Source organism: Nicotiana tabacum, chromosome 1, assembly GCF_000715075.1.
Source record: "Nicotiana tabacum cultivar K326 chromosome 1, ASM71507v2, whole genome shotgun sequence".
Taxonomy (NCBI): Eukaryota; Viridiplantae; Streptophyta; class Magnoliopsida; order Solanales; family Solanaceae; genus Nicotiana; species Nicotiana tabacum.
Genome location: NC_134080.1, coordinates 106,811,435 through 106,825,155, shown reverse-complemented (window position 1 = coordinate 106,825,155; position 13,721 = coordinate 106,811,435).

The following is a 13,721-nucleotide window of genomic DNA, read 5'->3' as shown; positions in this document are numbered from 1 at the left end:
CCTGGGCAGAACCTATAAATAGAAGACTTCGCAAATTTATGCTCATTTGCACCATTTTCAACATGGACTTTTGAGATTTTGGAGTGATTTTTGAAGGGGATTCAAGGATATTCATTGAGTTAAGTTGCTTGAGCCCTATTATCATTAACTATGGTATTTTCCTGTTGATTTCCCACCTAATTAGTGGGATTTTTGAAGTGAAATAAGGGGTTAGGGCTTGGGATTTTGGAGAGAGTAATTTGGGGATTTGAGGGACCAAATGATATCGGATTTTGATGAAATTGGTATGGGTAGACTCGTGAGTGAATGGACTTTCTAGTTTTGTGACTTTTATCGGATTCCCAGACGTGGGTCCGGGGCCGGGTTTGAGTGAATATCGGGATTTGGCCTATAATTTGGTATTGTTCTTGTGGAATTGGTCCCTTTAGCCTATATTGATCGTATTGTATTGCTTGTGCCTAGATTCCGAGCGATCGGAGGCTGAGTTGAGAGGCAAGGGCATTACAGAGTAGGGTTTTTGCTCGATTGAGGTAAGTAACCCTTTCAAACTTGGTTCTGACGGTTCGAAACCCCGAACTACGTGTTATGTGATTAGTATTGAGGTGATGCACATACCAAGTGACGGGCGTGCGGGCGTGCACCGTGAGAATTGTGACCTGGTTCATTCCATGGCATCGTTTAATGACTCTTTCTTGTTGAAATTTATGTTTCCCTTATGTGATAAAGTAATTGAGTTGCAAAATATGCTAGAGATCATGTTAGGGCTTCACGCCGATACTGTTGGGACCCCTAGTGGTCATTTCCTGCGTTTATTCACTGATTTCACCATTATTTTGTACTCATTCATATTCATGCATTTCATATCGTATCTCAGTCTTAGTTGTTACTATTGGCATAGCATATTAATGTTTCCGGGCTAGTTTCCATGACATTGTAAGCCTATGGGTGAGACTGGAGAGTGATGACTGAGTGAGGTCGAGAGCCTGATTATGAGTGACAAATACGGGGTCGAGCTGCACACCACAACAATTATATTGATTATGATAGCGCTTGTGAGCACGTGATTTTTACCCTATATGAATTACTCCCATAAATTCAAAACAAAAATGAATTTTTCCCATTATTTGCAAATTCGTAGATTTTTGTAGTTTTGTTTGCATTTGTCCGTGCATGTTTAATTTTGTTTAATTCATGAAAATACAAAAAAAAGGCATTTTCATTTAGGATCTAATTTTGCACTTTTGTGTTAATTAGTAATTTAGTTGTTTACAAATATAGAAAAATCACAAAAAATAACCCATTTTTGCATTTAGCTTCGAATCTTGTAGTTTTCTTTGATTTGGTAATTAATTAGTTGTTGTGAATATTATTTTTGAGTAAATAATCTAATTTGGTGGGATAATTTGGTTTGGGATTTAATTTAGGTTTTATTTTAAAATTTTAATTTTGGAAAGAAAAGAAAAACTTGAAATTGGAAAAGAGAAGAGATTTTGAAATAAAAGGATTTGAGCTTTGGGCTCATCAATTGATTTCCCCCCCCCCAGGCCCAAACACCTTTCTCCTAAAATCTGCTCAAACCCAGCCCAAACCAAACGCCCCAACCCGTCTGCCCCCCCCCCAAACCCTGACCAGTCACTGACCCGCCCCGTTATCTATAACATAACAGACCCCTTACTAGCAAAACCTAAGTTCCCAAAAGCAGCGCCACTGTTCATCTTCTTCTTCTTCATCTCAGACGCGTTCAACTCGCCAAATCTCAATCGAGAAAGCTCAAATTCACCCCACGCGCTCCCCCTCTCTCCCCGTCAGCAAGATTCTAACGGCCTCTGACAAAATAAGAAGGTTCCCTCTGGTTTTTTCACGTGCCCTTTAACTCTTGAGCGATTTGTTGGACGTATGGGGGCCGTGGATGGATGGAAATCAATCCATTCCCTCCATCTGTCCCTAAATCGTTCATCGAAGATTTAGAGGATTTGGAGATTTTTATAAGAAGGTTCGAGATTTTTGAGGGGATAGGAAGGTAAGGATTTTCTCGTTTAGGGGGGGATGTTTTTCGAGAGTTCTTGAGTTTTTGGGGGTGAGAGTGCTCAAGGTTTTTCTTTTCAACCCTCTTCAGAAAAAGAAAAGAAAAAGCAAAACATATATATATATATATATATATATATATATATATATATATATATATATATATATATATATATATACAATCTGAGTTCGATTTCATTCAGGTTTTTTACGGAATTTCAAGGTTCATCAGCAAAAATCACCAAAAATAGATTTCGTCTTTTTGCATTTCATCTTTTTCCTAATTTCTGGTCCTCAACAATGGAGTTTGATTAAAGTTTGAGTTGGAATTTGCGTTTAAGTTCTAAATCTCGGTATCATTTCAAATTTCTGTCTGAGCTTTTGATTTCTACTCGTTTCGGTTGCTGATTGTTGGTGTTAGCTATTGGATTTCACTTGTATTCAATGTTTGAGCAAAGTTAATCGGAGGTGTTTATTGATTCCAGGTTCATTTTTTCTTCATTATTATTTGTTTTTCCGTGATTCTGTGTCTTGTGCTCATGTTCCGTTATGTTTTTAGTCTAAGACTACCTGAAAGTCAGTGTTTGTTGTTTAGATTAAAGGCTGAGTTCTGTTGGCCTTGATTCAGGTCTGTTTCTGTTTTTGTGTTTATTCTATATTGAACGAGCGATTGTACACACTGATATAATGGCTGCAGTTGAATAAATTCGCACACCCGTTTGTTAAATTTGAGCATTGAAACAAATTCATGAAACCTTAAGGGTGGAAGCCTTCTTGTTTGATCATTTCTACTGGTTTACCTACAGTTTAAATGCTAAATGATTGTTGGGGTTGGTTCCCTTGTGAATTAGTGGATCGACACACATTTAGCTTCACCTATAAGGCCATAGAGATTAATGTTCACATTTCCAGCAGTCATTTCTGTCCTTAGGCTTCTTGAATAGAATCAGACATGAAAATTATGAAGTATTATGGCTGCCTAGTAGGTATCAAAGTTGGTATATGTGGGAATGAGTTTTGGAAAAGAATTCTTGTTTGTGTGTGGAGTTTAAACTTGCAATAAGCCATGAGACTCCTTCTAATCATTGTCCATTTGATGGTCAATTAGTTCGGTAGCTTAGGGATATTCATTGAACTTCGATTTGTTTGGTTTTCACTTGTATGGTTGGGGCGTAACTAACTGCATATCATCTGAGCAAGTTGTCAATAAGCGGCGCGTTCATGTGTTCGTATCTTAAGTATTCTGGATTGTATATGTTGGTTTTTTTGTTCGAATTCGATCTTCGTTGGCCTCGCAATCTCGTCTGTTGTAGGTGCTGGAGTATTTTGGCCTCTAAAATCTTTTGAGCCGGGTAGTTTGAGCTATGAGGGGCACTGTATTGTCATTATTTCGCTGATTCTGTGTAACTAGGCCTACCAGTTCTTCTTCACCTCTATTTGGTCCACTTCTTGTTTGTTTCGCTGTTGTCCGAAATGTGTTTGCAGTTTAAATGACTACTGTAGGAGATTTTACTGCTATGGAATCTGCATATATGTATTCACTTCAATACTCTACCAAAGGAATTGTGAACCATTGTCGTGCTTTCTCTGAGTTGGTTGTGAGTCTTGTAATTCCTTTGCTGATGTAAGTTCACAGCCAGTGTTAAGAACCTTGTATGCTATTTTGTGTCATCTATTAGAGTTATCGTTTGAGTTAATTAGGATATAAATCAGTACAAATTCGTGATAGTTTCAGCTCGACTGAACTATTTGTTTAGTTGAATTTATTCAATTGCCGTTTTATTCCTTTCCGATAAATTTTGTTCCTGAAACACGTTAACATCTTCGATTAGGCTTTAATTTGATTCAATCTTCATATTTTTGTTTTTCTATTTGATGGATGATTCAACCTGGGTTTGCAACACATGAACTGAGGTCTTGAACAATTCGTTCCATTTGTCTGTGTCGGAAGAACTCTTTTTGTTTCTTTAAGCTTCGCCATTGCAACTGGAAGAAATCGATAGAGCTTAACATTTTAATTTTAACTACTAGTTAGTTTGGTTTTTGTTTCTATGATTCTGGGATAAACTTAGCATGTTAGCACGATAAATGTGAATATCACTGTTTGGTATTATTTGTGTAGTTAAGTGATATCCTTTACTCAATTGTGATTATCGAGTTTCTAGTTCCGTGTCCTCACTAAGAATGAATAGCATAAGTTAAAACATTTATCCATTGTATAAGTCTGTTCGATCAGCTCCTGATGCATTGGTTTGGCTTTTCATTAGTTCATGTAGTCTAAATCTAAGGCTCTTGACCTTTCCCACATAATTCTTAGAATTCGAGGTGTGTCATTTGGAAAAATTCCATGGCCCTCGCACAGTTGCAAATGCGTAGTTGCTTTAGGCGCATTGTTTTAATAATATTACCTTCCTAAATTCGGGTACGCATTTATGTGACCCAAAAACCAAATCTCAACAATGTTAAGATATGTCGAAAGCCACAGGTGCATTTATGTGACGTGGTTTGAGGCGTGTTTTAATAACGTTGCAATCTTCTTTAATTAATTAAATAAAAGCGGTTAAAAAGTTAAGCTTGCACATAGGTTCGTAATTATTTAGAATCAGATAATTAAGCTGAATATAATGGTTAAGCGACCGTGCTAGAACCACAGAACTCGGGAGTGCCTAACACCTTCTCCCGGTTTAACAGAATTCCTTACCCAGATTTCTGGTTCGTAGACTGTTAAACAGAGTCAACCTTTTCCTCGACTCGGGATTTGAATTGGTGCCTTGGGACACCATAAATCTCCCAGGTGGCAACTCTGAATCTTTTAAAATAAATCCTGTTTCGATTGTCCTTTAATTGGAAAAACTCCTTTATACACCCTCTCGGGGTGTAGGTAGAAAAAGGAGGTGTGATAGCTCTGGCGACTCTGCTGGGGAACGAACCCAGAATCTCTGGTTCAGGGTTCAGAATTCGAGCTTAGAATAATTGTTGTATTTGGTTTTATTTATTATCTGATTTTGTTCACATGTTTGGGCCTAATGTGCTAAGTGCTGCTTTTTACCGCTTTGATATTATCTGAACTGTATATAAATTGCTACGAAACCCTTCTCTTCTCATCTTCGGGGATATGCTCGCTGGTCGAGACTCTCTATTCTGTTAGTGTCATACCCTGAAATAAGAAAGAGGCTCGGACAAGTTACTAAGCCGGAAAGCCTTTTGGTTACCGGTACGTAGCCCCCTCCTCGACTCGAGTTGTCCGCTCGGGTACACAGTCTAGAACAAATACCCAGGTTTTGAACCTAGAATAACTCAGCTTCATTCCGGATCCCTAGTAGGAACGTTTGGTTGCATCATGTGCATTTGACTTTGGAGGCTCAACACAGGGGTTGGGTCTGTCTAGGACAGGTGTACCAAAAATGAAAAATGACCATCCTGATACATCTTACTTGCTACTTGTGCATTTATTTGCTTCAGACTTGCATGTTGACCTGCTTTTGAATATTTGTAAAGTTGAGGAAAGAGAAATAGCAGTAGAAGGGGTTAAAGAGAGTTAATCGCCTATTTTGAAAAAAAAAATCAATGTCCAAATAGTGTCGAAACTCTGCAGAATTTTTGAGAAAATGAAAAAATAGTTGTTTTATTTGCCAAAGAAAAAGTTTGTTTTCAAAAATAGGTTATTTTATTTGCCAATTAAAAAAAGTCTTGATTTCAAAAATAGTTTGTTTTATCTGCCTGAACTACGCTAGTTTGATTCTCATAGGGTGTGAGATACGTAGGCAACCCCCATCGGGTCCAACTTCCTTTTTGCAAAAGTAACCCAAAAGAACAAAATTTTACTTTTATCTGAAAATAGTTAGGGCGATGCCATTCTTGTCAGAAATAGCCGAATGTCCTTAAAAAGGGCGCCGGAAGGCTGTTTTGCAAGAACAACCACCTGTGGTCATTTTTTTAGTTTTTACCGGTTAGCCAACACAATCTTAAAATCTTCGCCCCGAGGTGCTGGGAGGCCGTATTTACAAAACCGGATTATATTTTCAAATGAAAAGAAAAAAAAAAGAGAAAAACGTGTGTCCATTTTATTTTTGAGTCAATTGAATCGTGATTCTTTTTTTGCTTAACCACCCTAACAAATGTACAGAATGAGCACGAGTCAGAATTTGCCAATAACAGTCCTGAGCAAGGTCCCTTTGGAATTACATATGTGGTGGGATGATCTGGGTAAATCGGGATAAGACACGGTCAATCAATATCTGGGAGGCCTCACTGGGTTGGTTAAGATTAATCCTAGGGGAGACATCGTAAAGGAGTTGGTTACATTTTGGGACCCGACCCACAACGTATTTCACTTCTCGAATTTTGAACTTATCCCGACATTGGAAGAAATAGCCGGATATATTGAGAGTCCTAAAATTCCTTTGAGACACCAGTACTTGATTGCTCCAAGGGCCATAGTCGTGCACAGATTCCTAGACTCTTCGAAAATAAGCAGGGGGGTCTACAACCCAGACTTGGCAACCGTTTTTTGTACTTTGCAGTTTATATACAACAGATATGGTCATGTAGGGGGGTTCAACAAGCCGAAAAACAAAATCTGCAGCAAAGGAAACCGCCTTAAGTGGGAAGAACATAGGTGTTTTGCTTTTATGGTGTCCTTTTTGGGACTCGTGGTGTTTCCTAGAAAAGACGGAAATATTGACATACGAGTATCTGGGGTTGTTATCACTTTGCTTACTCAGGACAACAGCACCCTCGCGCCCATGATAGTAGCCTAGATCTTCCGTGCTCTCACAGCCTGCAAAGCCGGATGAGACTTTTTCGAGGGGTGCAACATGTTGTTGCAGATGTGGATGATCGAACATTTGTGCGATCAACCTCAATTTATGAGTTATGGGTCGACAGAAAAAACATGCATAGAAGAATTTTACACGAGGGTTAATGGTATTAGCTTGCCAGAGGGGGTCACAGAGTGGGTAACGCGCCTCCGCTCCATCACTGCAAACCAAATAGAGTGGTCATTTGGATGGCTGCCTGTGTATGAGGTCATATACATGCCAGCCACCGGGCCTCATTTCCTCTTGATGGGACTTAGGAGTATCCAGCCTTATGCCCAGCTCGGGAGATGCCAGATAGTTCTGAGAGATGAAGATCTTAGTTCTCATGTAATTGAGATCGGACCTACCGGTCAATTTCATAAAGCAGTAGTCCGTCAAATCTGGAGCAAATGTTAATACTTAACAGCCAATACATGTGTACGTGATCGATCTAAGGGTGAGGTTTCACCAGGATACCTTGCTTGGTACAGAAGATAAATTGAGTTTGGAAGACCGGCCAAAAGACCCCACCTTCAGGAATTTGTTGAGGCGTCACAAGAACAGTGGGTTTGGTTGGCCAAGGAAAACGAGTACAGAGCCACGATAGGAAAATTGGAAAAGCAAACCAGAGAACTTCAATTCGAGAGTAGCTTGCAAGTTGCGGCAGATGAAGGAAAAAAGAAAAGGCTAGCCAAAGAAAATGAGGTCCTTCGAGCTCAAATTCTGAAAATGAAAGTAGCGGTAGAAAATCCAGCCCGAAGAAACAGAGATGAAAAACTCATAGCTAACCTGAGGCAGAAAGTGAGTGACTATAGTTTCGATTTGAACAAAGCAGAAAATGAACTAGCCAAGGCTCAAAAATAATTGGCTAAAAATACAGATGAACGGGTACGCCTGGTTAAGCAGTTGAGAGAAAGGTACGACAATGAGGTTGCAGGGTTGAAGAAAAGGGTCATCGCCACGGAAAACAAAATGATCAAGCAGGCAAAAGACTTCAAGGTTGAAAGGGAACACTGTTATACGACATTGGCGCAGTAAGAAATAGACTTGTAACAGCTTCAGGAACAAAATTATGCAGCTGAGCAAACTTTGGAGGCCAGGGCCCAACAAATTGGGCATTTGTTACAAGAAAAGGGCATCATAAGAGAGAGAATTAGAAATATCGCTGACTACATCGTTATGAAGTGCCACATCTGTGAGGATATGACTCGCACTACATTCTTTGCAGCGGTGATGACCTTTGTTAAATAAATAATGAACGACTTGGACCGACTTCAAAGGGATCTTGCACATAGGCCCGTGGCGAGACCGAATGATGTCCCGCGGGCACCAGGAGCATTGATGTACTCGTGATTTTCCATTTGAGTCTGTATTTCATTTTCTGTCAGAGTCTGTAAGTCATGTTGGGTTTGTGTTTTCTTTCTATTTTTGAGTTTGTATTTCTTTGGAGTATGATAGCTTATTTTCAGAGTCTGTATTTTGTCTTTGCATCAGAGTCTGTTAGTCTTTTGGAATTTGCTAGTATGGAGTCTTTGTAATCGAAGTATCTGTTTTTATAAAAACTGAAAATCCCCAAAAAAAAAATGTTTTAATACTTTCACACTTATCTCTCAGAACTACGCTCGGTCTAATTCATGCGGGGTCATGATATGTAGGCAATATCCATAGGATTCGACCATAACCAAAAGAAAGAAAAGAAAGAAAAGGAAAGAGAAAAAAGGGAAAGAAATAAGAGGAAAAACAAGAGAGTAAAGAAAAGGAAAAAGCGGAAAAACAAGAAAGAAAAAGAGAAAATAAGAGAGAGTAAAAACAAGGAGAGAACAGAGGCTAGAATGAAAGGAAGGGAAAGGAAAGAAAAGGGGATGTTTGCAACTAAAAGAAAGAAAAGGCCGAGATGATGCATGCAACCGATCAAATACATAATAGAGAGACGGTTAACTATTTAGGTGTATTCATGCCCAATGTGCGGTTACCAATCTGTTAAAGCCTAATCGCTAACAAGGTTGTTTGTTTGATGTATTAAGTTCAGGCAGGTGGTTAGTTGACTGGCATTCTGGCAACTCACTCCTACAATACCGGATTGAAAGACAGGCTTAATATGGTCGACCAGGAATCGGAAACAAGTATTATCGACCCATCGAAAGAGCTGGAAGAAATGGACGTTAATGCAATGAGGGAGGAAATGTATAAGCTGAAACAACAGATGGCTGAAATGTACCAAGCTTGGGCGAAGGGGCATCCACCACCGGTTTATCCCACCAATCCTGCTATATCCCACCATCAGCCCAACCTCAAGAACCTCCCACTGTGAACTCATCTCCAGCCTTTCCCCTTTACCAACAATGCCAAGGCACCACTTCCCATACTTCTCAAGCTGCACCACCCAAACAAGTCCCGTACCCTCCCCCGCCAATTACACCTATTTTTGTGGCACCTCCACCTGCTACATTACACCGATCTTCCAGTGAACCCCTATTCCAAACTCATGATAACCAGTACTATCCCCCTGAACCCACCTTCAAAGTTCTAGAACCATATCCTTACAGTCCTCATCTTGATATCCCGGCAGAGACCGAGAAACCGCCCAGAAATCCTGAGCATGAAGAGATGATCAGAAAGGTCAAAAGCTTAGAGCAATCATTCTGAGATATGAGGGGGCTGGGAGGCCAAGTAAGTGTGGCCTATAAGGATTTATGTCTGTTCCCAGATGTTCAGTTGCCAGCAGGGTTCAAAATGCCCAAGTTTGATCTGTACGATGGGCATGGCGACCCGGTAGCACACTTAAGAGGGTTCTGTAGCAAGATGAGAGGAGCAGGTGGAAGAGATGAATTGCTGATGGCGTATTTCAGCCAAAGTATGAGTGGGTCAGTGCTAGAATGGTACACCAGACAAGATCATAGCAGGTGGTACACATGGGACGATTTGGCCCAAGCCTTCGCTTGTCATTTTCAGTATAATCTCGAAATCATCCCAGATCGCCTGTCATTGACGAAGATTGAGAAGAAGCCCGGTGAGAGTTTCCGAGAATACGGGTTTCACTGGAGAGAGCAAGCAGCAAGGGTTGACCCCCGATAAAACAAAGCAAGATGGTTGATTATTTCTTGCAGGCTTTGGAGCCCACTTATTTTGGTCATTTGGTGTCAGCAGTGGGCAAGTCCTTTAATGAAGTTGTGAAAATGGGAGGCAAGGTTGAGGAGGGACTCAAGTCCAATAAGATCATGAGTTACTTAGCAATCAAAGCAATCACCCAGTCCATTCAAAACGGTACTGGGGGTGTACTCGGAAAGAAGAATAAAGAGAATGTTGCAACGATCGAGTCGGCAGCTTGGGGTGGATCCAGGAACCTTCCACCATTCTACAACCAGCCTTGACCCTATCCCCAAACATACCCCCACACTCCATATAGCCCACCACAACACTACTACCCACCACCAGATCCCCATTTTTCTGTCTATCACGCACAAACCTATACCCAACCTTCCGCTCACGCGCAATGGCGTGCACCAGCTCCACAGAGTCCCTACCAAGCTCCACAAAATACCCATCCACCCCCAAAAACCTACAAAAACCCTCCTGGAATATGTTTTCGACCCAATCAATCCTTTAAGAATGAAAGGTTGCAGAAGCCGAAGACATTCACTCCATTGGGAGAATCATATACCAGCCTATTCCACAGATTGAGATAGTTGGGTATGTTGAATCCGATTGAGGCCAAAATGCCGAATCACCTTCCCAGAAATCTTGATCGCTCGGTAAGTTGTGAGTATTGTTCAGGGGCCCTGGGCCATGACACAGAGAAATGCTGGAAACTAAAAATAGTTGTACAAGAGCTCATTGATACTTATCAGATCGAGGTTCAGGCCCCAGAAACACCAAACATCAACCAGAATCCGCTACCAGCTCACCATGAGACCCATATGATTGAGTTGATACACAAGGGAGGGGAGGCTAAGAAACTCTCGCAGACGGTGATGATGATCCGCTCCAGTGAAACCAGTTCAAAGGAAAAGGTAACCAGTGGGAAATCAGTGGTCCAGTTGAAAGGGATAGACAATAAGCCAGCTGCGGTAGCCGGGAAAGGGTCATCAAGCGCTGTCATAGTGAAACCAGAGAATGTTAAAGTGGTGGTATGTGGTACCAGGGGTTACAAGTAAACCTGTTGTGGTCGTGAAGGGTGCTCGCACGGAGCCTGTTATTATAAAACCAGTAACTCAGCTCCCAGTGATCAACAGCAAGACGGTCCTGTGAAATTATGAATGAGTGACAGTAGCTTACCGAGGGAAAGAGGTTAAAGAAGAAGTGTGTGAGACCCATGGTTTAACTCGATCGGGGAGATGCTTTGCCCTCGAAGAGTTGAGAAAAGCTAAGACCTCAAAAGATAATCCAGTATTGGTGAAGAAAGCGGTGACTGAGGAAGAAGAAAAAGAATTTCTGAGAAAGATGAAAGCGCAAGACTATTTCATTGTGGAGCAGTTAAGGAAGACACCAGCTCAGATCTCTCTCTTGTCATTACTGATCCATTCAGACGAACGTCGTCATGCTTTGATGAAGATCTTGAACGAAGCCCACGTTCTTGACAAAATCTCAGTAAACCACTTGGAAAAGATAGCTAACAAGATATTTGAGGTAAACCGAGTCACTTTTTCTGATGATGAGTTACCCATGGAGGGTACCGAGCACAATAGATCCCTCTATCTGACAGTGAAATGCGAAGACTCCGTGGTTACTCGGGTACTGGTTGACAACGGGTCTAGCGCGAACATCTATCCTTTCGCCACAGTGAACAAGCTGCAAGTGGAGGATGAAAGAATTCACAAGAACAATATTTGCGTTTGAGGATTCGACGGTAGAGGGAAGGATTTAGTCGGGGACATAGTGTTTGAGCTCACAATAGGGCCAGTTGAATTTACTATGGAATTCCAGGTGCTCGATGTGGCTGTTTCATAAAAATCTATTGTTGGGACGACCTTGGATCCATGCTGCCAAAGCAGTCCCGTCTACTCTACATCAAATGGTCAAGTTTGAATGGGATCGACAGGAAATTGTTGTACATGGCGAAGATAATTTGTGTGTGCCCAATGGTGCCATTGTGTCGTTCATAGAGGTTGACGATGGCAAGGGACCATGGGTTTATCAGGTTTCCGACACAGTATCGGTAGAGAAATTTCGGAAGGAAAGTGCGTGCCAACTCCAAAGATGGCTGCGGCATCAGTCATGGTAGCTGTCGAAATGTTGAGAAATGGTTTCGTACTGGGCAAGGGTTTGGGTACATCTCTGTAAGGTATTGTGCAGCCAGTCTCCCTTCCAAGGAATCTAGATACTTTTGGTCTGGGGTTCAACCCTACCGTTGCAGACATGAGAAGATCTAGGAAAATGAAAAAGAAAGCATGGGCATTGCCAAAGCAGTCCTGCGTCTGTCTAGGTCATTCGTCAGGCCGGGTACTAGAAAGCAATTGTTGTTAAGGATCCCTGGACCACTCATTGGAGCCGATGGAGACTTGGAGAAGGGGTTCGAAAGGTTATTCGCTGAGGTTAATATGGTTCAGGCTGGGGAAGGGTCCAGCAAGGCAGATGTGCAATTTGTGGGACCACGTGCAAAAGTCAACAACTGGGAGGCTACTCCTCTTCCTATCCGGAGGGGGTCTTGGTAGTGGGTTTTGATTTTATTTTAGTTTTATGGATTATTCCTGGGTCTGTAATTCAGATATTATGTTCCGTCTAGTTGGATGTGTTAAAACCCTGTTATCTTTATATTCAATGAAATGCAATTGTTCCTTTTCCTTCATTTATTCTAATTTAATTTTTGTTTTGTTTTCCTCTTTTGTACAGTTCTTTTTATGCTGATATCAACAACATGACATGAGTAAGGAATCTTCGGCCCAGTTTTAAAAGCCAATATAACTCTAAAATAATAATACAAGAAATTGAGTGTGATGATGAGTTGGAATTTGAGGATGATGAGGCCTATGAAGAAATTAGTAAGGAACTAAGTCATTTTGAGGAAAAGCCCAAACCTAATTTGAATGACACAGAAATAATTTATCTATGGGACCAAGAAAATGTCTGTGAAACTAAAATAAGTGTCCATCTAGAACCTCAACTCAGGTAGGATATAATTAAAGCACTGTTCCAATACAAAGACGTTTTTGCATGGTCCTATGATGACATGCCGTGTCTGAGAACTGATTTAGTGGTTCACAAATTGTCCACTGATCCGGCATTCCCTCCTGTCAAACAGAAGCTGAGAAAGTTCAAAATGGATATGAGTGTAAAGATCAAAGAAGAGGTCACCAAGCAGTTTGATGCGAAAGTTATTCGGGTCACGCTGTATCCCACCTGGTTAGCCAATTTGTGCCTGTGCCAAAGAAGGATGGCAAGACCAGGGTGTGCGTTGATTAATGAGATCTCAACAAAGCAAGTCCGAAGGATAATTTTCCCCTGCCAAACATCCATATATTGATTGACAATTGTGCCAAACATGAGATTGGTTATCATCAGATCTTGATGGACGAGGAAGATGCAGAAAAGACGGCATTCATCACGCCGTGGGGAACGTACTGCTATCGGGTCATGCCATTTGGTTTGAAAAATGCTGGGGCAACCTACATGCGGGCAATGACAACAATATTCCATGATATGATACACCAGGAAATCGAGGTGTACGTGGATGATGTGATCGTGAAGTCTAGAAAGCAGTCTGACCATGTCAGGGATCTGAAGAAGTTCTTCCGAAGGCTTCGCAGGTACAATCTCAAGCTTAACCCTACAAAGTGTGCTTTTGGAGTGCCGTCTGGAAAGTTGTTGGGGTTCGTAGTCAGCCGCCGGGGTATCGAACTGGATCCATTGAAAGTCAAGGCCATCCAGGAATTTCCACCTCCAAGGAACAAGACTGAGGTT